The sequence below is a fragment of the Dama dama genome, chromosome 5 (assembly GCF_033118175.1).
Source record: "Dama dama isolate Ldn47 chromosome 5, ASM3311817v1, whole genome shotgun sequence".
In the NCBI taxonomy this organism is placed as follows: Eukaryota; Metazoa; Chordata; class Mammalia; order Artiodactyla; family Cervidae; genus Dama; species Dama dama.
Window position 1 is genome coordinate 112,756,758 of NC_083685.1, and position 23,864 is coordinate 112,780,621.

The following is a 23,864-nucleotide window of genomic DNA, read 5'->3' on the forward strand; positions in this document are numbered from 1 at the left end:
TGACCACTACCAAGGCAACTGGGCCGGCCCCCCTCCCCTGCCATGGGAAGGCGGGAGGTGTTCTCCCCAAGCCTCCCAGGGAACATCTGTAAAGCACCTTTCTCTCTGGGGCCCTGAGCAGGTAGAAGACAGCTTTCCACCTTAGCTTTGAGTTTCAATGGACCCCAGGGACAATTCCCAAGTGGTCTGACTTTTCTCTCTGGTTTCTTTCTCCTACCCACCCCAGGATTTCAGCATCTTCATCTGGCCCTCTGCTGACCTCTCCCTCTCCTCCTGCTTCAGTCCTCCATCTCCTCCCCCTGTGCTAAGTGAAGAAAATGCAAGGACTTCCCTGGTGGTCCAATGGTTAAGAATCCACCTGCCAATGCAGAGGACATGGGTTCGATCCCTTGTCCAGGAAGATTCCACATGCCATGGGGCAACTAAGCCTGTGTGCCACTACTGAAACCCATGAGCCTAGAGCCTGGGCTCCATAACAAGCCACCGCAATAAGAAGCCCGCGCACCACAGCTGAAGAGTAGCCTCGGCTCTCAACAACTAGAGAAAGCCCAAGCGCAGCAACAAAGACCCAGCAGAGCCACAAAAAAAATTTTTTTTAATTGGAAAAAAAAAAATCCAACTAACCTTCACTGGGGTCTGAACTCTGTGAATACATGGTGGCTTATTAGAAATTACCCTAATCCTGGGGATTTAATATGCTGGGCTCAAGTCAACCCTCTATCTCTTCTTCTGAACTTGGGCTCAGCCTTACCTCTCTGAGACTCCCATTTCCTCACCTGGAAAACCAGAAAGGTAGTACTTGTTACAGTCCTCACAGGGTTCACACAGGACCAAATGGATTAATAGATGAGAAATACATGAAATTAAGTATAAAACTGCTGAGCTACAGGTTAGGATTTTTTATTATCCTACTTAATTTGCATCCTGTTGAGGAAAAATTCATCCTCTGGGCTTCTAGGTTCTTTGGCTGGTCTAATAATCAAATGGACACAAGACAGATGGCATGCATGCATGCTCAGGCACTCAGCTGTGTCCAACTCTTTGCAGCTCCATGGACTGCAGCCTGCCCAGACTCCTTTGTCCATGGAATTTCCCAGGCAAGAATACTGGAGTGCGTTGTCGTTCCTTCTCCAGGGGATCCTCCCAATCCAGGGATTGAACCCATGTCTCCTGCGTCTCCTCCATTGGCAGGCAGGTTCTTTACCACTAAGCCCCTTGGGAAACCCCTAAGACAGATGAACAGGAGCAAAACAAGTGTAATTACATATATTCAGGGATCCCATAAGAATATATAAGGGCCTGGGACCTCCCCTTGTGGTCTAGTGGTGAAGAATCTACCTTCCAAGGCAGGCAATTCCGGTTTCATCCCTGGTTGGGGAACTAAGATCCCACAAGCCCCAGGGCAACTAAGCCCAGGTACCTCAACTAGAGAGAAGCCCAAGCTTTGCAGGTAAGACCTGATTCAGCCAAAAATAAAAATAAAATAAGTATTTCTTAAAAAGAATATGAGACCCAAGGACAGTTGAGGCTTATATGCCATTCTTAGCTAAGGAATGGGATAAGAGCTTAGGGCTTCAAAACTGAGGAAAGGGTACTTCTCTGGTGGGGTCCAGTGGCTAAGACACCGTGCTCCCAATGCAGAGGGGCCAGGTTCGATCCCTGGTCAGGGAACTAGATCCTGCATGCTGCAACTTAGGCATTCGAATACCACAACTTGAGTTCACATGCCCGTGTGCCACAGCTAAGACCTGGCACAAGCAAATTAAAAAAAAACAAAAAAAAAACAGAGGAGGGTAAATCACAGGACAAAAAGAGAACATGTGTTTGGTAATGAGATGTTTGCCCTGCTGTGCAGATGAGTTTCTCAGATAAAAGTTCTCTTTGATAATAACTCTCTCTGAGACAAGCCCCCTGTCTAAATTCTTTTAGGCAATTGAGTGAGAGATAAAAAGCTCTTCCTGGGTCTTTAGATCCTCCATTGCCTTGAGCTCAAATCACCCCTCGTATTAGTGACACATTCTGGGGAGGTTCATTTTTAACTCCTTGGGTCTCCAGTAGGTGGAGAGGCTAGAACAGGGGGTCATTTCATTAAGTAGATTATTGGCCTTTCCCCACCGATTTAAATTTTTCTAGAAACAGCAGAGGCTGTTTGCAGCTGGAAACAAGGGAGGGACATGGGTGAAAGGGGGCTTCAAACCCAGCATCAGCCTGTAACACTGCACTGGTGGAGGGAGGGTGCAGGATACAGCCCTTGAACCAGAGAACAGGTTCATAGAGAGTCTGTCAATTCAGGCAGCTGGTATACTGTAGTCACGTAGGATTCTGGAGTTAGACTGACTTCAGTTGAATCCTGGCTGTGTCACCTGTTAGCTAGGAGAACTTAGGCAGGTCACTCAGCATCTCTGAGCCTTTCCTCTGAAGGTCGTTGGAAGACACCATGGATTGCTCGGCAAGTGCCTGCCATCCCACGGGGGACCTGGCTATGGCTGGCTGATAGGGTTGCCCCAGTTCTGTTGAGGAGCCGGTGGGTCTGTGAACCTTGCTACATCTCTCTTTTCCTATTTAAATTTTTTATAATATTTATTTGGCCGTGTTGGATCTTTTTTTATTTTATTTTTTAAATTTTGGCTGTGCCGAATCTTCGTTGCTGCTCCGGCTTCTCATTGCGCTGGCTTCTCTGGTTGCCGAGCAAGGACTCCAGGACACTCGGGCTTCAGTAGTTGCTGTGTGTAGGCTCAGGAATTGCAGCTCCCGGACTCTAGAGCACAGGCTCAGTAGTTGTGGCCCACGAGCTTAGTTGCTCCAAGGCATGTGGGATCTTCCTGGATCAGAAATCCAACCCACATCTCCTGCATTCGCAGGCGGATTCTTTACCTCTGAGTCACTGAAGAAGCCCTACATTGGGTCTTTTTTTTTTTCTACATTGGGTCTTAGTTGCGGTACACAGGATCTTTGTTGGGGCACAAGGGCTCCAGAGCACGGAGGGCTCAATAGTTGTAGCATGTAGTTTCCCCAGGCTGCTCTGTCCATGGGGATCCTCCAGGCAAGAATACTGGAGTGGGTTGCCTTGCCCTGCTTCAGGGGATCTTCCCAACCCAGGAATCGAACCCAGGTCTCCCACATTTCAGGTGGATTCTTTACTGTCTGAGCCACCAGGGAAGCCTGAATACTGGAGAGGGTTGCCATTTCCTCCTCCAGGGGATCTTCCCAACCCAGGGATCAAACCCAAGTCTCTTATGTCTCTTGCATTGCCAGGTGGGTTCTTTACCACTAGCACTGCTTGAGAAGTCCTGTGGGATCTTAGTTCCTCAATTAGGGTTTGAACCCACCCACATCCCCTATATTGGAAGGCGGATTCTTAACCACTGGACCACCAGAAAAGTCCCTTTTTCTTCCTTTTTAAAAGAGGTGCTACTCCCTTCTCCTCCTAGCACCCAGGGGTGTTATATGCAACAATAGATACACTAAGTTTTCCAGACACAAAATGTGAAGATGAGGCTTGTCACTGGACATTTATTTTCACAACATGTATATCTTCCTATAAACTAATTCTACAGACATTTAGGTGGAAAATAACTATTATAAGCAGAAGAGAAAGGCACTTGACTGTCTCAGTAATTAAATGGGCAAAAGAGGTAGTGGGTTTTTTTGTTTCTCAGTTTCCCTCTTCCTCTCTTCCTACCCTAGAAAGAGGGCTTCCCAGGTGGCTCAGTGGTAAAGAATCCACCTGCCCATGCAGGAGATGCAGCCTCGATCCCTTAGTCGGGAAGATCCCTTGGAGGAGGGCATGGCAACCCACTCCAGTATTCTTGCTGGGAAATTCCATGGACAGAGGAGCCTGGTGGGCTAGGGTCACAAAGGGTTGGACAGACATGCACCCTAGAAAGAACAGGGTTCAGATGCAGAGATGCTCAGGGCGGGGGAAGTGGGTTGGGCTGAATTAGGGGAACTGTTTTCAACCCTCTGAGCCTGTCCTCCTGCCAGAGGAAGGATTCTCAGGGTAAATCTGCCAAGACTGTGCCCTTCCCTTCTCATCTCTCTTTCAGAGACTGTCTCCTGCTTCTGTACACCCTGCCTCCCCCAACCCCATTTCTGACCTCAGAGCTCCTTCCAGCTCTAGATTCCACTCCATGTCCCACTTCACCCCTTCCAATCTGGATTTTAACTCATATCGGGCCTCGGGGAACTTTCTCGTGCTGCTACCTGATTTTAGTCACTTGGACATTTGCATCTTTTAATAAAGCTTGTTAGTATACAAGACCAATAATCTTTTGTTGTGGAAAGAACAAAGTATAGTTAGATGTGTAGACCAGGTAAATCTTGTGAAATAGCAGCTGCATTATTTATTAGGTGTGGGAACGGGATCTAGCTGCTCTACTGCTCTGATTAGGGCTTCCTGGGATCAGGGTTTCCTTGATAGATCAGTTGGTAAAGAATCTGCCTGCAATGCAGGAGACCCCAGTTTGATTCCTGGGTTGGGAAGATGCCCTGGAGAAGGGAAAGGCTACCCACTCCAGTCTTCTGGCCTGGAGAATTCCATGGACTGTGTAGTCCATGGAGGTCACAAAGAGTTGGACACAACTGAGTGACTTTCGCTTTCACCGCTTTGATCAGTTTCCTCTCCTACAGGGTAGAGGTAATAATATCTCTACCCTAGAGGGGTTGTGATGACTAAAGGAAATAATCCATGTGACACAATAAACAGAGGCTTTTTTTTATTATAGTATTTCACGAATTTAAGATGTCATTCGTGAGAGGTGCCCTTGTTTTCTCTAGGCATACTGCGATGTAAACACTGGCAGTGCTTTCTCCTGGCATCAAATGTAAGGTGCATTCTGGTTTCTGAGATATAAATATGTGAAAAATAGGGCTCATCTGGTGGTTCTGTGGTAAAGAATCCACATGCCAATGCAGGAGACACAGGTTCAATCCCAGATTTGGATAGATCCCACATGCTGTGGAGCAACTCCATGTGCCACAACTACTGAGTTTGTGCTCTGGAGCCCAGGAGCCGTGACTATTGAATCCCTCAAGCCTAGAGCCCGTGCTCCACAACAATGAAAATCACCGCAATGAGACGCTTACACACCACAACTAGAGAGTAGCCCAGTTCTCTGCAACTAGAGAAAGCTTGAGCATCAACAAAGATAATAAATAATTATCACAGCCAAAAATAACAAATGAAACTATTCTTTAAAAAAAAGATGGATGTGCATCTTGGAATGGAGGAAATTAGGCATCATTATTGAGTGTGACACCTTCTGTTTGGGACTGCTGAAAGGCCAAAAAGAAAATGGGGGTATTTGGGGACACTCGCTGAGGCTCGATAATGCCAGGCAAGTTTTGAAAAGCCCAGCTCTTGGTTGAGCCCAACAAGTTTTATGGATCCAGTCTAGCTGGACAGGAGACTGACTCTCTAGTACACAAACACTTATTGTGTGCCAGGATCCTCAGCACATTCAGGGTGGGGGGTGAGGAGCAGACACATTCTGCTGGCCCATGCACACCCCTGATAATGTTGCTGGGAAAAGCAATCTCCCTTTCCCACTGCAAAGACAGACAGACAGATCCAGTTCTGTTGTGAGTCATAAAAGTGAACGCTTTTTGTTCTGCGACTGGGAAAAAGGAGAAGGAGGAAGAGAGAACTGAGGCAAGAGGATGGGGCCAGACAGAAGGGAGAGATCAGGAGAAAACAAGATGGCATTTCCCTCCAAGTCTCTTCAACTAGTTGTGGAAGCTGACAAGTGATGAAAAGAACCTGAGGGAGCCATCCAAAAGGACAGGGTCAAAATTGAGGTGAAGGCAGGGCTGCTGCAGGGCCAGGAAAAGCAGACACAGTGAGCCTGGACTTGAAGAAGTGTCCTCCCCAGCTGGCAGGGCTCAGGCAGAACTCTGATGCCCAAGGATGGAACACTCAGAAGCACTCAGAGTTGGCAGCATTGGCGTGGGCAGACCTTATCTGATTGTCACAGGCTTCCATAGCAGCAAAGAGCAGTGGCCGTGGTTGAGTGGCAGCCAGAGGAGGAAAGGCAGAACACAGGCAGGTGCCCCTTGCTGACCACAGGGGAAAGGTCACGTTAACCTGTGTGATCCCAGGACCCACACAGTGGCATGCACAGAGTAGGTGTGATACCGAAGAATCAGTTCAATCAAGAATCTTAAAAACAGGATATCACAAAGTTGTTGTTTTTTTTTTTAAAAAAAGAGAAGTCCAGAAATAGACACATACAGACTTTTTTTTTTTTTTTTTGCTGCTCTGAGTCTTCATTGTGTTGCAGAGGCTTAATTGCCCCATAACATATGGGCTCTTAGTTCTCTGACCAGGAACTGAACCCCTGTCCCCTGCATTGGAAGGCAGATTCTAAACCACTGGGCTGCCAGGGAAGTATCACATATAGACTTTTTAATATGATAAAGGTGGCATCTGAGGGATTTCTGTGGCAGTCCACTGGTTAAGATTGTGAGCTTCCAATTCAGGGGGCATGGATTCAATCCCTGATCAGGGAACTAAGATCTTTCATGCTATGGGGCATGGCCAAAAGGAAAAAAAAAAAAGACAGCATTTGAAACTGATGAGGAGATGGGCTATTTTATATATGATGTTGGGACAACTGGGTAGCCATCCAGAAAAAATAAAGTCAAATGTATATCTGAATTCAAGTCCTAGGACACATGTGAAGTAGGTTAGAGATGGAAATGCAAAAATATCAGCAATTCAAAGGATAATGGGCAAAGGATATGAACACTCAATTCACAGAAAATAATAATGAATTTCAAGCAAACGGAAAATTGTACAACCTTGCTCACAGTAAGAGATAACATTGGATAGTATGCAAAAGTTTGATAACACGGTTGGGCAAGGCTGTGGGAAACAGGCACTGGTTGAGAAGTCTGTCTGTGGTCTTCCAGTCTCTGTTCTTGTTTATCATTTTCAACTCCCTGGCATCAGTGATAACTGGGTCTATAGTGAGACTGGAGGACACTTGGACAAAGGCCCGCCTTTGTTGCCCTGATCACACCCCTGATGTTGCCTGAATTTTTATAGGCACTTTGATCTGTACGCATGGATGTGATCTGGCTGAGGGGCACTGACTCACATTAACCAAACTCACAAGGTGATGCATGAACCAGAAGGCTAAGTCAATCATTTACAAAGGGAGATACTGCTTTGCAACCACAGACCATGCATGTCTTCAACCCAAGGCACCCCATTCCAAAGGTCAAAATACATAGGAAACTTAACTAGTGACCACAAGATGGCCTGATAAACATGGAAGCAAGCAGCAGTGTAGTGAAACACAGTATCATCATAATTGCTCCAAGCCGGGAGGTTCGCTGATCTCTTTCTATTTGTACAAATTGCATTATTTAATATTTATGCATGTATTTATTTAGGCAAAATATATTAAGTGCCTAGTATATGCCAGACCTTATTCTAAAGATTGAGGATATAAATGTGGATAAAACAGACAAAGGTCTCTGTTCTTCAGCTTACATACTATTAGGCTAAAAGCAACACATGAATGTATAAAATGTTAGGTGATACATGCTATGGAGTAAAATAAAACCAGGTAAGGGACAGTAGGGGCCCTGGATGAGTGAGGGAAGATTAAGCACAGGATTACATGTTAATATTTTCATTTTCTAGATGAAGAGGCTAAGCTACAGAGAAGTGACTTGCCTGAGATATTTTCCCTAATGCTTGCTCTTACATGTTAACTATATGCCAGGCATGTCTCATAATTCCTAAGATTATGTCTAGTAATTTCTCATCTCGTTATCTTCAATTTACAGATAATATATTGAAGACAGAGGGTTAATCGAGGAGGTCAAGTCACGACTAGGCCATGTGATTATTAACAAGTAAACAGGGATTAGAGGCCGGGTGTTCCAAGTCTCTGCTCTTAACTGCTGCACCAGACAGCTTGTTCTTATCTCTCTACAGAAGACCTGTGTGTCAGGCTCAGCAACACTTACTCTTATACTGGGCTGGACACACAAGAATGGCTTTCTTTGCCCTTTTCTAGGTCCCAGACTCTTGGCTTCAGATGGATTTGTCCTCTTGCCCTGTGTGGTCTTAGGCAGAGCTCCTTAACCTCTCTGTCTCAGCCAATTCATCTGTAGGTAAACTTTGAAAGTCTGATACAAGGAAAACATTTGGTGCAAACCTTGGCCCAAACAGTGTTTCTTACTGCATCGTCTCTCTGTGATACAGTTGCTTAGTTGTCTCTGTGTCACAGCTATGCCACCTTCATTGGAACCTCATTGGTTGGACACCAGGACCCACATTCTGGATTACTAAACCAAGCTTATCTCCTTAGCTCCCTTTGTATGCCCTCAAGTTGGATTCAAGATTGCTGGGAGAAACATCAATAACTTAAGATAAACAGGTGACACTACTCTGATGGCAGAAAATGAAGAGGAACTAAAGAGTCTCTTGATGAAGATGAAAGAGGAGAGTGAAAAAACTAGCTTAAAACTCAGCATTCAAAAAACTAGGATCAGTAGCATCCGGTCCCATCACTTCATGGCAAATAGATGGAGAAACAATGGAAACAGTGACAGACTTTTCTTGGGCTCCAAAATCACTGCAGATGGGGACTGCAGCCATGAAATTAAAAGACACTTGCTCCTTGGAAGAAAAGCTATGACAAACTTAGTGTATTAAAAAGCAGAGACAGGGGGACTTCCCTGGTGGTCTGGTGGTTAAGAATCTGCCTTGCAGTGCAAGGGACACCAGTTCGATCCCTGGTCTGGGAAGATCCCACATGCCAGGGAGCAACTGAGCCCGAGCTCTAGAGCCCACATGCTGCAACTACTGAAGCTGTGTGCCTGGAGCCCTTGCTCCACAACAAGAGGAGCCACTGCAGTGAGAAGCCCTTGCGTCGCAACTAGAGAGTAGCCCCTGCTTGCCACAACTAGAGAAAGCGCAAGTACAGCAATGAAGACCCACCATAGCCATAAATAAATAAATCTTTACAAAAAAATAAAAATAAAAAGCAGAGACATTACTCTGCCAACAAAGGTCCATCTAGTCAAAGCTATGCTTTTACCAGTAGTCATGTATGGATGAGCAAGTTGGACCATAAGGATGGCTGAGCACCAAAGAATTGATACTTTTGAACTGTGGTGTTGGAGAAGACTCTTGGGAATCCCTTGGACTGCAAAGAGATCAAAACCAGTCAGTACTAAAGGAAATCAATCCTGAATATTCATTGGAAGGACTGATGTTGAAGCTGAAACTCCAATACTTTGGCCACCTGATGTAAGGAGCCAACTCATTAGAAAAGAACCAGATACTGGGAAAGATTGAAGGCAGAAGAAGGTGACGACAGAGGATGAGATGGTTGGATGGCATCACTGACTCAGTGGACATGCATCTGGGAAAGCTTCGGGAGATGGTGAAGGTCAGGGAAGCCTGGCGTGCTGCAGTCCATGGGGTCGCAAAGAGTTGGACACGACTGAGCGACTGAAGAACAACAACCCCACAAAGATAGGCTTTAAGGTTTCCACCTATCAGCTGGGGAATTAGAGCTCTGAAGGTTAAGGGGTTTGCCCTAGGGGCTTGCAGCCGAGGCAGGGCGGGGGTTCTGACAACAGGGCAGCAGTACTCGGAGGGCCAGATCTGGGGTCTCAAGTTCTCTTGATAGCCCCTGGCAGGCGACAGTAGACAGACCCTCCCAGACTCCCAGCCTCCGAGTGGGTTATGGATGGACAGAGCCAATCCGTGGGACCCTGTTGCTTTCACAGCGAAGACCAGATGACTTTTTTCGTACTCAGACCAGTCGGCTGGTCAATTTCACAGGGCCCCTCGATTCGCCCAAACCCAACAAGTCCAAAACCTGCCTTTCCGCACGAGCCAGTGCCAAAGAGAGCTCCGCCCTAGCCCAGCTTCCGCTCATGCGCGCAGAAACCGTGCGGAGAAGCGGGCTGTCTACCCGCAAGGCTACACCCACCCTCGCGGAAAGGGCGGGGCATGCAAATTAGAAATGGCGCCTCCGTTAGGGAATGACAAAGTTACAGCAGGTATATAAATTCTCTCCTATAATGTAGAGAATAAGAAATCTGCACGAGAGTCCAGTACAGTACCATTCACAGTAGTGTCCACGAAGCAAAGGCAGGGAGACCTGGAGTGAGCAGGGACCCGGGTCACTCTGAGTGCAACATGCTCGACAGCAGGACGGTGACAGCGACAGGCGGCGACTCGGTATCGCTTCTCGGCCTTTTGGCTAAGATCAAGTGTAGTATCTGTTCTTATCAGTTTAATATCTGATACATCCTTTATCCGAGAACAATATATTAAGTGGGTTTTTGGAGCAGGGAGTTGGAATAGGAGCTTGCTCCGTCCACTCCACGCATTGACTTGGTATTGCAGTACCTCCAGGAACGGTGCACCCCTTTGGGGGGATATCTTGGGTGATAAAGATTGACTTAAACAGGCTGTTTTTCAGTACTTGACTTCCTTTTGGTTCAGACGGTAAAGTGTTTGTGCATGGATGGAGGATCCTGCTAGGACTACAGTCCATGGGGCCACAAGGAGCCGGACACGACTGAGCGATTTTACTCTACTTTTCTTTTGTTTTTTCAGTACTTAGTTGATTTGGGGGTTAAACGTTAGTCTATACTGTCATAGTTAGTGAAGTTGCTCAGTCGTGTTTCACTCTGGACTCCATGACTCCATGGACTGTAGTCCTACCACGCTCCACTGTCCATGGGATTTTCCAGGCAAGAGTACTGGAGTGGGTTGCCCTTTCCTTCTCCAGAGGGTCTTCCCAACCCAGGGACTGAACCTGGGTCTCCTGCATTGGAGGTAGATGCTTTACCATCCGAGCCACCAGGCACGTGTAAACAGTGTTAAGTTTCAGGTTTCGTCATACTTCAAAAAAATTTAGTTTGTAGTGGGGAACTAACACCTTGAGTATTGGTTTTTATTTTATTTATTTTTGTTTGTTTTAAGAAGGTTGAAATATGAACTAACACTTTCTCCACTTTAGACTTTTATTCCACAGAACTTTTGTAATTTTTTACTGTCCAGGCTTCAGTGTAACATACATTGACTAGTGTTTTCCATGGTAGGAACTCTTGAAGAAAAAAAAAAGGTGGGAAGGTGCTGGCACACCAGAAATCTGACAAAGTCCAGTGAACTTAGTGAGAAGAGAAGTGAAACTGCAGTAAAACAAGAAAGGCGGCGATGTTCGGGGGTTCCTGTTGTAGAGCACTGCTGGGGTCCAGCCCCAGCCGGATCCAGGGGAACCCTCAGGATGAACGGCATCGGCGAATGAGAGAGAGTGAGACAAAGCTCGGGGCTAAGTCTGAAGTTTATTTTTGCACAGCTCCTTTATACCCTTAAAAACATCTTTTTGGGGGAAGTGCATATTGCTTACACACAGGGCATCTCAAAACATTACAGCAGCTTGACCTTCAACAGAAACAGGATGTCACCCACATACTTTTTCGTTCACAAGAGTCTTTCTTATCATTTGGCCTTCAGGCCTGCTAACATTTTATGGCTTGCACCTGGTGTGACTTAAGCAACTTCAGTAGCCGACCCTGTTTTTCTTATAATTAATCTATTTTCTTTCTAATAAGCGTCATCTCTATGGGAACTAGATAGGATTACATTTTTACAGAACAGAAATGCGAAGGACTGCAGAAACAGCAGCTATGGCACAAAACAGGCTCTTAGTCTAAAAGTTAACCACCTGCAAGAAGTCGCCAGCTAATCTCTATCTAAAGTATTTTCTATTAGGCACATTTGTGGCTATCATATTTGTGGAGCTTTTCTCACCCCGTGAAGGGGCCTATGCTTAATAGTTTCTTTTGTTAGCATACTGTGCTTAGGATGTTTAGAACAATCAAGAGCATTTTGGGCAATGAGATCACACATTTATCAAACAAGCCAGAATGCTAGCAAAATGTTTGAATGGAAGCATTTCCTTCATCTCTGGCCCCTTCATAGGGCAGCAGCATCCAGGAGATTTATTAATTAGGGTTTTAAGTTGGTCCTCATTCAGTGAAACAGGAGCAGGAGAGCTCTCGGCAGGCAACACAAGAATCTGCAACAGGACAAATAAGAACAACAGCAGAAAAGGGGGGAAGATACAGGGTGGGGTAGAGGCCGAGGCCAACCTGGAGGGTCCCTTATCCTAGATGGCCTTGCCTGTCAGGTTCTTTTCCTCGTGACCTTGTCATGGATGGGGTCCTGGACGGCCTTGCCTGCCCGGTATTTTCTTCATGACCTCGTCACGGGCGGGACCCCCCATAACGGCTCCCAGCAGAGCACCAGTTGCAACACTCTCTCCTAGTTCAGTCGCTCAGTCGTGTCCAACTCTGCGACCCCATGAACCGCAGCATGCCAGGCCTCCCTGTCCATCACCAACTCTAAAAGTTTACCCAAACTCATGTTCATTGAGTCAGTGATGCCATCCAACCATCTCATCCTCTGTCGTCCCCTTCTCTTCCCTCCTTCAATCTTTCCCAGCATCAGGGCCTTTTCAAATGAGTCAGCTTTTCACATCAGGTGGCCAAAGTATTGGAGTTTCAGCTTCAACATCAGTCCCTCCAATGAACACCCAGTCCAATGAACTAGCAGTCCAAGGGACTCTCAAGAGTCTTCTCCAACACCACAGTTCAAAAGCATCAATTCTTTGGCGCTCACCTTTCTTTATAGTCCAACTCTCACATCCATACATGACTACTGGAAAAACCATAGCATTGACTAGACTGACCTTTGTTGACAAAGTAATGTCTCTGCTTTTTAATATGCTGTCTAGGTTGGTCATAACTTTCCTTCCATGGAGTAAGCTGTCTTTTAGTTTCATGGCTGCAATCACCATCTGCAGTGATTTTGGAGCCCCCAAAAATAAAGTCAGCCACTGTTTCCACTGTTTCTCCATCTATTTGCCATGAAGTGATGGGACCAGATGCCATGACCTTTGTTTTCTGAATGTTGACCTTTAAGGCAACTTTTTCACTCTCCTCTTTCACCAAGAGGCTGTTTAGTTCTTCTTCACTTTCTGCCATAAGGGTGGTATCATCTACATATCTGAGGTTATTGATATTTCTCCCAGCAATCTTGATTCCAGCTTGTGCTTCATCCAGCCCAGCCTTTCTCAGTTCAGTTCAGTCACTCAGTCGTGTCCGACTCTGCGACCCCATGAATCACAGCGCACCAGGCCTCCCTGTCCATCACCAACTCCCGGAGTTTACTCAAACTCATGCCCATCGAGTCGGTGATGCCATCCAGCCATCTCATCCTCTGTCATCCCCTTCTCCTCCTGCCCCCAATCCTTCCCAACATCAGGGTCTTTTCCAATGAGTCAACTCTTCGCATGAGGTGGCCAAAGTATTGAAGTTTCAGCTTCAGCATCAGTCCTTCCAATGAATACCCAGGACTGATCTCCTTTAGGATGGACTGGTTGAATCTCCTTGCAGTCCAAGGGACTCTCAAGAGTCTTCTCCAACACCACAGTTCAAAAGCATCAATTCTTTGGCGCTCAGCTTTCTTCACAAGGAGAGGTAAATTGTTTCCTCTTTCAACAGTGACCACAGAGAAGAAAGCACAGGGCCTAGTTGAACCTCTCAGAGTTCTGGAAACTTCGAACACATTCTACACAAAAAAATCCTCCCTGGGCTCATAAGCCAGGTGACCCAAAAGATGTTCAGCTTGGAGCTGGGCCTGGGCCAGAAAGGGGTGCAAAGCTAGCAAGTGAGGTGAGGCAAGCCTGCTACTCAGCTCAGCGGACCTGGCAGACCCTATTATCTTAGAGACGGGCAGGTGAGTGAAGGGAAGTAAGGGACTTGGTCGTAAGCTAAAGTGGGGATCGCAGTGCAGGTCCTCAGAGCTCTAGAGCCAGGACACGACACCCACAGCAACAGAGGCTTGTCCATGTTCCCAAAAGCAGCTTCTGGCAAACAACTAGGCATTTCTAGAGATAGATGGCTACCATGGGACAGAGACCATGAGTCACAAACTGTATAGCAGGCCTCCAAGACTGAAAACTTGGTCAGGCCCACAAAGCAGCCAATCTAAGAAGTGGTTTGTCAGGACTGAGCAGGAGGAGGGCACTGGACAATCAACAGACAGAATAACTCCACCAGCATTTGTAGCCGGCCATCCCCGGCCTGGTCCAATGGGCACAAGAACAGTGGGCCACTGTGGCAGGCAACGGAGGACACAATGGGCCCCACACTTCTTGGGGACCTCAATCCTGAACTCCATGGCGTCACAGGGCCCAGTCATTTCTTGGATTGGGTTGGGTTGGGTTGGGTGAGGTGGAAATCTGGACTCCTCTAGCTGCAAGCTTGGTTCAGAACTTCTTTCCTGCTTCCTGCCTTTTATCGTTCAAAGCATTAACCTTCCCTACTGTCAACCTCCTGCATTCCTCACTCTGTCTCAGTAAGTCCTTCCCTGATGACCTAACTGATACTATAACTCAGACTCTGAAAGTCAACTGTTTATAAACATTTATATATTATATCCATTTATATAATTAACATCTACACAACTAAAAAAAAAAGAAACTGGGAAAAAAAATATTTGCAAATCTATCACAGGTAGGGTGAATCTCAGTATTCTACGAAGAGACCTGAGAATGTGATCAGAAAAAAGCAAACCACTCAATAAAATTTGGCTAAAAAATCCCACAGTTCTGGGACTTCCCTGGTGGTGCAGTGGTTAAGAATCTACCTTGCAATGAATGTGGCAGTGGTTCAATCCCTGGTCGCAGAAGACCCCACATGCCACAGGGCAACTGAGCCCGGACACCACAACTGCTGTCTGCCTTCTAGAGCCTGTGCTGCGACAAGTGAAGCCACTGTGATGACAGTCGCATGTACCACAGCTAGAGAGTAGCCTCCACTCGGCACAACTAGAGAAAGACCGCACGCAGCAATGAAGTCCCAGCACAGCCAAAAATAAAAATTGTTTTTCTAATCACAGTTCTTGGGAAAGATAACAAATATCATTGTTTAGAGGCAGAAGAGAGTCATGACAAGAAAGGGACAGAAGGACATCTTCTTAGGAGATAGTAATGCTTTTTCTTAAGCAGAGTAATGGTGACAATTGTGTGTTTGTTTACTTTGTGAAATTTAATCAAGTTTTACCCTTAAAATTAACATCATTTTTGTATGCTGTCCTTCAATAAAGTCTTTAAAATTAGTTATAATAAATATGATTTTTCACACAACTATAAGGAGAGAAATGCATATTTAAACAACAATGAGATATAATCTATAACCTGTGAGTTTGGCAAAAATGCAAGAGTCTGACAATGTACCTGGTTCCCCAGGCTGCAGAAACAGGAAATGCTTGAGACCTCTCTGGGTCATCCTAGAGTCCCATCCTGACCTGTTACTCCTAACTCTTTCAGGGCAAGGATATCAGGGACTCTGAGGATACAATACCTTAGTGAAGGCACATGACATCTGGATGAGGTCTGGGGCCAGCAGTAGAATTTCTATCTGAGCAGAGTACAGGGGATGGTGAGGTTTCCCCTGGTGGCTCAGAAAGTAAAGAACCTGCCTGCAATGCAGGAGACCCAGGTTTGACCCCTGGGTCAGGAAGATCCCCTTGAGGAGGGCATGGGAACCCACTCCAGTGCTCTTGCCTGGAGAATCCCATGAACAGAGGAGCCTGGCGGGCTCCAGTTTGGACTTGCAGAGTCGGACACAACTGAGCAACTAGTACTTTCACAGGGCATGATGGGGAAGGGGTACTAACTCAAGTTAACCAAGCTCCCAAGGGTCCTATGCATGAACTAGAAGGTGACGTAAATCACTTTAATGTGAGACACTCCCCTGCAGGAATGTAACTGTCTGAGGATCAACTCCCAGATACCTGGGAAACCATAAAATGACCACTGAGGAACACGGAACCAAGTAGAGAGATCAGGAATTGGGGAAGCCTGAAGAGCCATTATAATAACCACGTGTCAGGGGCTGGGTAAGTGTGACTGATATAATATCTAGTTTAATACTTATTCACCCACTCGTCCATTCCATAAATGGATGTAGGTGTTGGGCACTAACCTAATGACTGTGACAGAGTGATGGAAAAAGCAGTCCAAGTGAGAATCTTCCCAGTCTTTAGGGTGGAGGGGCAGAAGGGGAGGCAGATAGTAGAATCACAGACAAAGCACACACATAGCATGTCAGGTCTGGTGCAAACTAGAAGGCAAAACCAGGTTGAGACATGGAGGAGTATCTCTGGTGGCAGAAAGGAGGGAGATTGCTCAAAACGGGGCCCAAGTTAGGTTTTCTTAGGACCAAGATTCACACTGGGAGATGACTGCTCAGAGGTGTGTCTAGCAAAAACTCTCTTTATCCCTAGTGTTTGCAAGTTGAGGGCTGACTCCCGCCAGGCATGTCCAGAGGGGACCTCAGAGCTAAACTGTCCGGAAGGTTATTAGGACTCCCTAAGGAGTGAAACAGATCACTCCCCCGACCCTTCCCCTGCCCCGGGAGACAGGGAAAACCCAAGCCGGCAGGGAATCAGAGAGCCAGAAGCCAAGGCAGGCTCAGGTGAGGATGTGACCCCAGGTGCCACCCACCCTTATCAAAACCATGGTGCTGTGGGCCTGGTGCCAGCAAATCCATGTGTGTGCCACCAGCAATCCTGCTGTCCTCCAATGTCGCCTTGCTCTTCTTGTGGCTTTCCCCCTCTTCTCGTGGAAAGTGTGCAGCGGGCGCAGCGACCTCTGCCACAGCAGTTTCTGCAGAGCGACGGGGGCCAGGACAGTGCCAAGGGCCGAGCTAGAAGGGCCCACCACGTCCCTGGGGCGGAGAAAGGCGGGGCATGCAAATTAGGATCCTCCTCTGCGGAAGGATGGGCGGGGGTGCAAAAAGGGATGTGAACGTTATAGACAACTAATGCAGTCGCTGGTCTGGACTCCATCAGTGAGCCAGACCTGTGCTTCAGAACCCGGCAGGTCTTGGAACACCGTGACCAACTCCGCAGGTCAACTGCCTTCTAGCTGAGTGACCCAGGGCAAGTTTCTCAGCCTCTCTGGTCTCACTGATCACGACTGTGAAATGAAAATGATAACAGCGTCAATCCTCTCTAGGGTGTCCAGGATCCAAGTGGGCTCGATCATAGCAAAGAATGCAGGGCAGTGCCTGGCAGGTGGCTGTCGTGAGGTCAAGGATCTTTCCCCTCAGGTTCGACTGAACTAGAGAGTCGGTTAGGGGGAGGGCCGACTGTGATAGCCTCACAGACCCTGCAGCTCTCTAGCGGCTTAGCGGAGAATGGAGGAAAGACAAATGCGCCCGCCTGGCGACCCCGGGGTCTCAATTAAGGAGCCTAGCCGTTACGGGGGGGACAGAGACCCGTTCTCAGTCAAGGCGGTCCCTGCCTCTCCCCTCCCCCGCCCTCGTAATTCTCTCTCTGCTCAAGCTCTGGGCTCTGCCTGGCGGCCCCCGACAAACCCTAATCTCCCAAATGCACAGTCATTATGACCCAGGATTTGCTTTGTGAGCCGGTCTCGTCCTGCAGCTCCCTCCATCGACACCCTGAGGCGGCCAACTGCAAAACCCCTGCGTTCTCCCCGGAGCTGGAAAGTGTGCGGCGAGCGCAGCGACCTCCAGCGCCACAGCAGCTTCTGCAGAGCGGCTGGGGCCAGGAGGAAGTCTGGTGCCGAGGGCTCAGCTGGACGGTGGTGGCCACGCCCCTGAGGGCGGGGCGGGGCATGTAAATTAGGGGCCTCCTCTGCGGAAAGATGGGCAGGGGTGCAAAAAGGGATGTGAATGTTGTAGAGAACAAGTGCAGTTTCACTGTTCTGGAGCAGACACAGGAGGGTAAGCCAGAAATGTCCACTGAGGGTTGGAGCTGAAGGGAGGACGATGACAGCTAGGACAGAGCATGTGGTATCGCTTCTCCGCCTCTTGACTTAGATCAAGTGTAGTATCTGTTCTTATCAGTTTTTAATATGTGATATGCCCTCTATCCGAGGACAATATATTAAGTGGGTTTTTGGAGCAGGGAGTGGGAATAGGAGCACCAATTTTATGCTAAATTTCTCTTTTATCTTTGAAAGCACTGTAATAAGGCTGTGTCCAGCTCCCTTAGTAGTTTTGTTTGTCTTTAGCACTCGATTATTTCTTCTATCCTGTGACAAGGCACTGCTCTCAACACCTAACAGAACTTTGAAACAGTTCAGGGTTGCTGGAGTCCCCAAGGGAAGACTCTCAGCTCTAGGAATTTTTAAAATTCAGGATTCCACCCAAGTGTGCTTTTCCTAAAAGAAGAAACCGAAGAACAGAAAGGTTAAGAAGCTTGTCCAAAGTCACCCAGATAGAAATTAGCAGAAGTGAGCTGTGAACGATCGTTGTACAACAGAAAACATCTACACTTCCTGGGCCTCACACCCAAGAAGGAAACTGTCATTTGATTATCTGATAAGGGCGCTGAAACTGGCAATCTCACCCCACCTTTCATCCTTTGCCTTCACCAGGAAAGGAGTTGATGAACAAATGGGAAGGAGGTAGTGGGGCAAGTTGGGGGTGAAGGAAGGGGCCCAGTTTGTCAGGACAACACCAGATTGTGGGCTTACCCAAGTCCAGAATCCTTTAACTGGGAACGCCAGTCCCCACATCCAAACCCAGCCTGGGGCCCAGGGAGACTTCCTCCATTAGTGACCATTTATTTCCTGGCAGCCTCACCTCTGCAGCCCTTTCTGTCCACAAGATCACAGCCCAGGACAGAGTGCATTGGAGGATACATTACAGAGAATATTTGAACATTCTTACTTTGAGCATTCACAGATGGAGTGCCTGCCAGGTTGAAGGTCTCAGTGCCTGCCCTCATGGAATGGACATTACAAAGAGGAAGAGGGAGAGACACACAATGACTCAAGAGGCTCATTTCAGATAGTGATACAAGCCATGAAGGAAAACAGGGAAATGTGCTGGAGAGTGACTGGGGAGAGAGCTATTTTACATGGGGGAGGGGTGCTCATGAAGGCCTCTCCAATGGTGACATCAGAGGCAAGATTAATTGGCCAAGAGTCAAGGACGCATTCCAGACAGAAGGACAGACTAGCTGGGACTTATCTAGTTCCTCCTATTGGCTCCCTGTCCTGGGTCAGATTCCAGTTGCTGAGTGATGTTCTTCCTCAGAGCTGTCTCCCCACCAGACTAAGCACTGAGCTCAGAAGCTGGTTCTTCACAGTCACAGCTCTGCAATGCCCAGCACTGTGCTGGCCACACAGTAGGCAATCAGGAAATCTTCCATGGCTCATGACTACATGATGGATTGACTAAATGTACTCAAGGGTTTCCTTGAGTGTGGGAACCAAGCACCTGGCCTTAGCTGGGAGTTTCCTGGTCTGGGGTCCCTGACACCTTGGGGCTTGGGAGGGATACCTATAAAACCCTGCACTTCCAGGCAAGGTCTGGGTGGTACTGAACCCTCAGGACTTTACTGGAGAGGAGAGAGTTCTTGGAGGACAAAATCAGAGGCCATGGGAAGGATGGCACTGGAGAGAGAGGCTGTCCCCCCGCCCAAAGCCTGGTGGGCTGAACCCTGGGCTGAGAGTCATCATGAGTCCTGTCCCGTCAAGTAAACTACCTTGGAAAAGCCACCTCGCCCTGGGAGCCTTGGTTTCCTAAGCATGTTATGAGGGGCTTAGGTGATTCCAGGTCCCTTTCCCGAAAACAGCCCAGGCTCTGGAGTAGGGGAAAGTACAGGATGGGTGGAGCTCACCTAGGAAGCAGCTGAGGACATTCTTGTCTCCACTGCATCCCAATGGAGTACCTGTGTGCACAACTGAAGGGAGGAGAGGAGTCTGCAGGAGGAGGGATGGGAGGGGAGAGGAGGTCCCAGATCAGCTTCAGACTGGAAATCACAAAGACCCATATTTCAAATCCCAGCTAAGGCTTCCTCAAGAATAAAACAAAGAGGGAATTCCCTGGTTGTCCACTGGTTACAACTCTCTTCTTCCACAGAACAGGGAAGAGGTTACATCCCTGGTTGGGGATCTAACATCCCAAGGCCAAAAAAATAAAATAAAATGGAGAAAACACAACTTACTACATAGAATGAGTGTGAAAAAGAAAGAGAGAAAGAAAAACTGTGGGAAGGGGCTCTTAGAGACCCTTTTCTCCCGCCAGGGGCCCATTCAGAGGCAACTCATCCAAAACCAAGTCCCAGAGCCCAGGCCAGGGCAGAGAAGGAGCAGATGCTGCCCCCTGGTGGATAAGTCTGTCACTGCCTCAGTCTGAAGAAAAGGGGAGGAGTCAAGTTGGACCGGTTCCTTTCCTTCCTTCTGCGGTTTTTGTATGTTTCTTTTTCTGGCCATGCCACCCAGTTTGTGGGATCTTAAAACCCCTACCAGGTATTGAGCCCTTGCCCTTGGCAGTGAAAGCGTGGAGACCTAACAACTGAACTGCCAGGGAATTCCCCTGGAGTCTTCCTTTCAGACAGGGCCTAAACTACAGTTTGAGGTAGGGAATGGAAGAGTCACCCTCTTGGAGTTGTTTTTGTGGAGGTAAGATCCGATGTAAATGAACATTTTCTGAGCAGGAAATCTGATTTCAGTGACATTTCTTATGCTTTTACTGAGGGCCTAATAGCTGGTGCTGGGAAGGCAGAGGCGGGAGGAGGCTGGAGGGTGGAGAAGGCTGTGAAGAGGCAGGTGCAGCAGGTTGTGGTGTCTTAGGAGACACATCCACACGGGACAGATTCCAGCATCCATCTGCACAGGACACTGGCACTTGGGGAGACCCTGGCATCAGGAGGGGCCTTGGGTAACAAGCAAGAAACAGCCAGAGCCCCAAAAGGGTGACAGTGTCATGGGAGCAACAGCCTGCAGCTGCGAGGGAGGAGTAACAAGCCCACCAGAGAGACAGAAAGGTGAGCTGAGGGGACAAAGCCAGGCTCAGTCTGTGCAGGGACCTCGCTGTCGGCCAGTTATCCGAGCTGAGGGACTCTTTAGAGCTTTCACAACAGGTGCCAATCCCCAGAGACTTTATAGGTTTGATTAAAAAAAGAGAATTTACTTTCTGGCTGTTTTGGGTTTTAGTTGTGGCACACAGGCTCCTGAGCACTCACAGTTAGTTGCCTCAAAGCATGGGGGAATCTTAGTTCTGGACCAGGAATCAAACTGTGTCCCCAGCATAGGGAGGTGAATACTTAACCGCTGGACCACCAGAAAGTCCCTGATTCAGCTTCTTGATTTCATAGACTTCTGTCAAGTCACACATGTTTGACCCACATTGGGAAGGGGCATAGCTTTGAATGGATGCATGCTCAAATTTGAGAATTTGCCAGTATCATGTAGAGGACTTGATAAAAACAGAGCTGGGGCCTCCTTCCAGAATTTCTGATCAAGAAATTTGAAGAATTTGTCAGGCCCAAGCTAAGCACATATACATTGTCTCATTGGACCCTCAACCATTCATTCAACACTTATTCATCAAGAGTCAAGTACATTCAGAGGACTACCATAGGTGCTGATAATACACCTGCAAATAAAATATTTACCATCAAGGTTAAAGACAATGCAACACTAATGGCTGTATATTTGTGAATATACCTACATTCTATGTGTCTGTGTCCATATCTACATGTATATCTATGCCGTGTGAGCATCATGGGTGTCAAAGCAACTTGGCAGCCCAGCAGAAACGTAAGACCAGGGAAAGTGGGATATGAAACAAGAATCCTCAGGGTAAGTAGGTAGAGATAGTTCGCAAGACTGTAAATTGGAATCAAATACCTATTTTACAGGCAAGAAGTAGCTTTCCCTAGGGTATACTCATCAAGACATCCCCCTGTGCTTTCATTTCCAAGGGTAGATTCACTAGTACCCTCACCAGAGAGGCATTCTTATCATCCCCAGTTAGAATATCAGGATTCCTGGTTTAAAAAACCTGAGGCCCCAGTGGTTAGCAGGATGCTTGAATGCAAAGCCTGATTTCTTTTCACATTAGGCAAGTTTCTTAGCCTCTCAGCACTTCCATCTGTAACAATGCTTTCAAGAACTATATGTCACAAACATAACTTTTTTCCCCTTAGGCCACGCTGTATAACTTTTGGGATCCCAGTTCTCCAACCAAGGATGGAACCTGGGCTCCTGCACTGAAAATATTGAAGCCTAACCACTGGACCACCAAGGAATTCCCTTGCCCAGGTAAATTTAAATATTCTTAGGCATATAAAAAAATAAAGAGAAGTGAGTGAAATTAAGTTTAATATGTTCTTTACTCAAGATATCTCAAATTCTCTGGTGGTCCAATGGTTAGAACTCCATGCTTTCCAATGACAAGGGCAGGGGTTCCATCCCTCTTCAGGGTTCTGGCAAACCCTTGCAAAACCCCCACAAACAAAACCCAATATCTAAAATATCATTTCAATATGTAATTAATATCATCATTACAGAGATTTCTTACAATTTTTAATACTATGTCTTTGAAATCCCATGTGTTTTTTCCACTTTCAGTACCTCTGAATTGGGAGGAACCACTAGGTTCCTCCTCTAGGGGATCTTTCCGACCCAGGAATCGAGCCTGTGTTTCCTGTATTGCAGGCGGATTCTTGACAATCTGAGCCACCAGCGAAGCCCACAGCTGAGGAGGAGGCGCAGGGAAACGAGGTCCTGGGTGGAGGGACCTTTCGGTAGGAAGCCCGGGATCGGTTTGGTTCCTAGAAGCACCGAAGGACGCGGGCGCTGGAGTTGGAGTGAACCCCTCGCGCGGCCCGGCCAGCCCTCCGCATCCACACGCCCCCTCCCTTCCCCGCTGTGGGCCATCCGCCTTCCGCCTGGCAGGGAAGCCCCCTCCAGACACCCGACCCTACGAAGCCCCTCTCTCCGCAGGCGGAGGCCTGTGTAACACACTGCAGTCCGGCCGTTTCGAGCGAGTCAGCCTTGCGACCTTGTCTTCAGGAAAACTCTCGGCCAAGAGCTCCTCTCACAGGCCCCTCTCGCCGCCCACCCCGCACCCGCTCCGGTCGGGTCTCTCCTCTCCCCCAGCACCAAGGACGAGCTCCTCTGCCGCAGCCGCGAGGCCGTCCCCAGGGCGCTGCGGTCCCGCCGGAGCCACGCCTTCCTGGCGACAGAGGGCGGGGCATGCAGATTCGAGATGGCGCTTCTGCCCGTGAACCACAAAGCTACAGCAGATGCGGAATTTCTCTTTTACAATGTGGAGGATGAAGCCTGCTCGAGAGTCTGGTGTGGCGGCGCCATTGCAGTGTCAACGAGACAAAGGCAGGGCGCCCTGGAGTGAGCGGGGACCCGGGTCACACTGAGTGCAACATGCTCGACAGCAGGACGGTGACAGCGACGGGTGGTGCAGCGGCATCGCTTCTCGGCCTTTTGGCTAAGATCAAGTGTAGTATCTGTTCTTATCAGTTTAATATCTGATACATCCTCTATCCGAGGACAATATATTAAACGGAGTTTTGGAGCAGGGAGTTGGAATAGGAGCTTGCTCCGTCCACTCCACGCATCGACCTGGTATTGCAGTACTTCCAGGAACGGTGCACCCCTTCGGGGACACTTACAAAAGTACCCAAAAGTAGAAAGTGGCTCTTTATCATCAAGAGTTGGATTATCTCAGTGGAGTTACCTTTTGGTAGGGTTTCTCTGGCAGTTCACTCCAGTACTCTTGTCTGGAAAACCCCAAGGACAAGAAGCCTAGTGGGCTCCAGTCCATTGTGTTGCAAACAGTCAGACTTGACAGGACTGAGCAATTTCACCAAGCACCTGGCCTTAGCTGGGAGTTTCCTGGTCTGGAGTCTGGTCTCTGAGACCTTGGGCCTTGGGGCTTGGGGCTTGGGGCTTGGGGCTTGGGGCTTGGGGCTTGGGGCTTGGGGCCTGGGGGCCTGGGGGCCTGGGGGCCTGGGGGCCTGGGGGCTTGGGGCTTGGGGC

General features: G+C 48.0%; 2 non-coding genes and 1 pseudogene across 2 annotated transcripts; all 3 read left to right on the plus strand.

Annotated features, from left to right (window-relative positions):
* The first annotated feature begins 10,209 nt into the window (after nucleotides 1-10,209).
* On the plus strand, nucleotides 10,210-10,400 carry LOC133058233 (U2 spliceosomal RNA). Its single transcript, XR_009693333.1, has one exon. It is a non-coding gene; the product is annotated as a U2 spliceosomal RNA (small nuclear RNA).
* Nucleotides 10,401-17,864: 7,464 nt separating this feature from the next.
* On the plus strand, nucleotides 17,865-18,038 carry LOC133058236 (U2 spliceosomal RNA; annotated as a pseudogene).
* Nucleotides 18,039-23,293: 5,255 nt separating this feature from the next.
* LOC133058232 (U2 spliceosomal RNA) lies at nucleotides 23,294-23,484 on the plus strand. Its single transcript, XR_009693332.1, has one exon. It is a non-coding gene; the product is annotated as a U2 spliceosomal RNA (small nuclear RNA).
* Nucleotides 23,485-23,864: the final 380 nt, after the last annotated feature.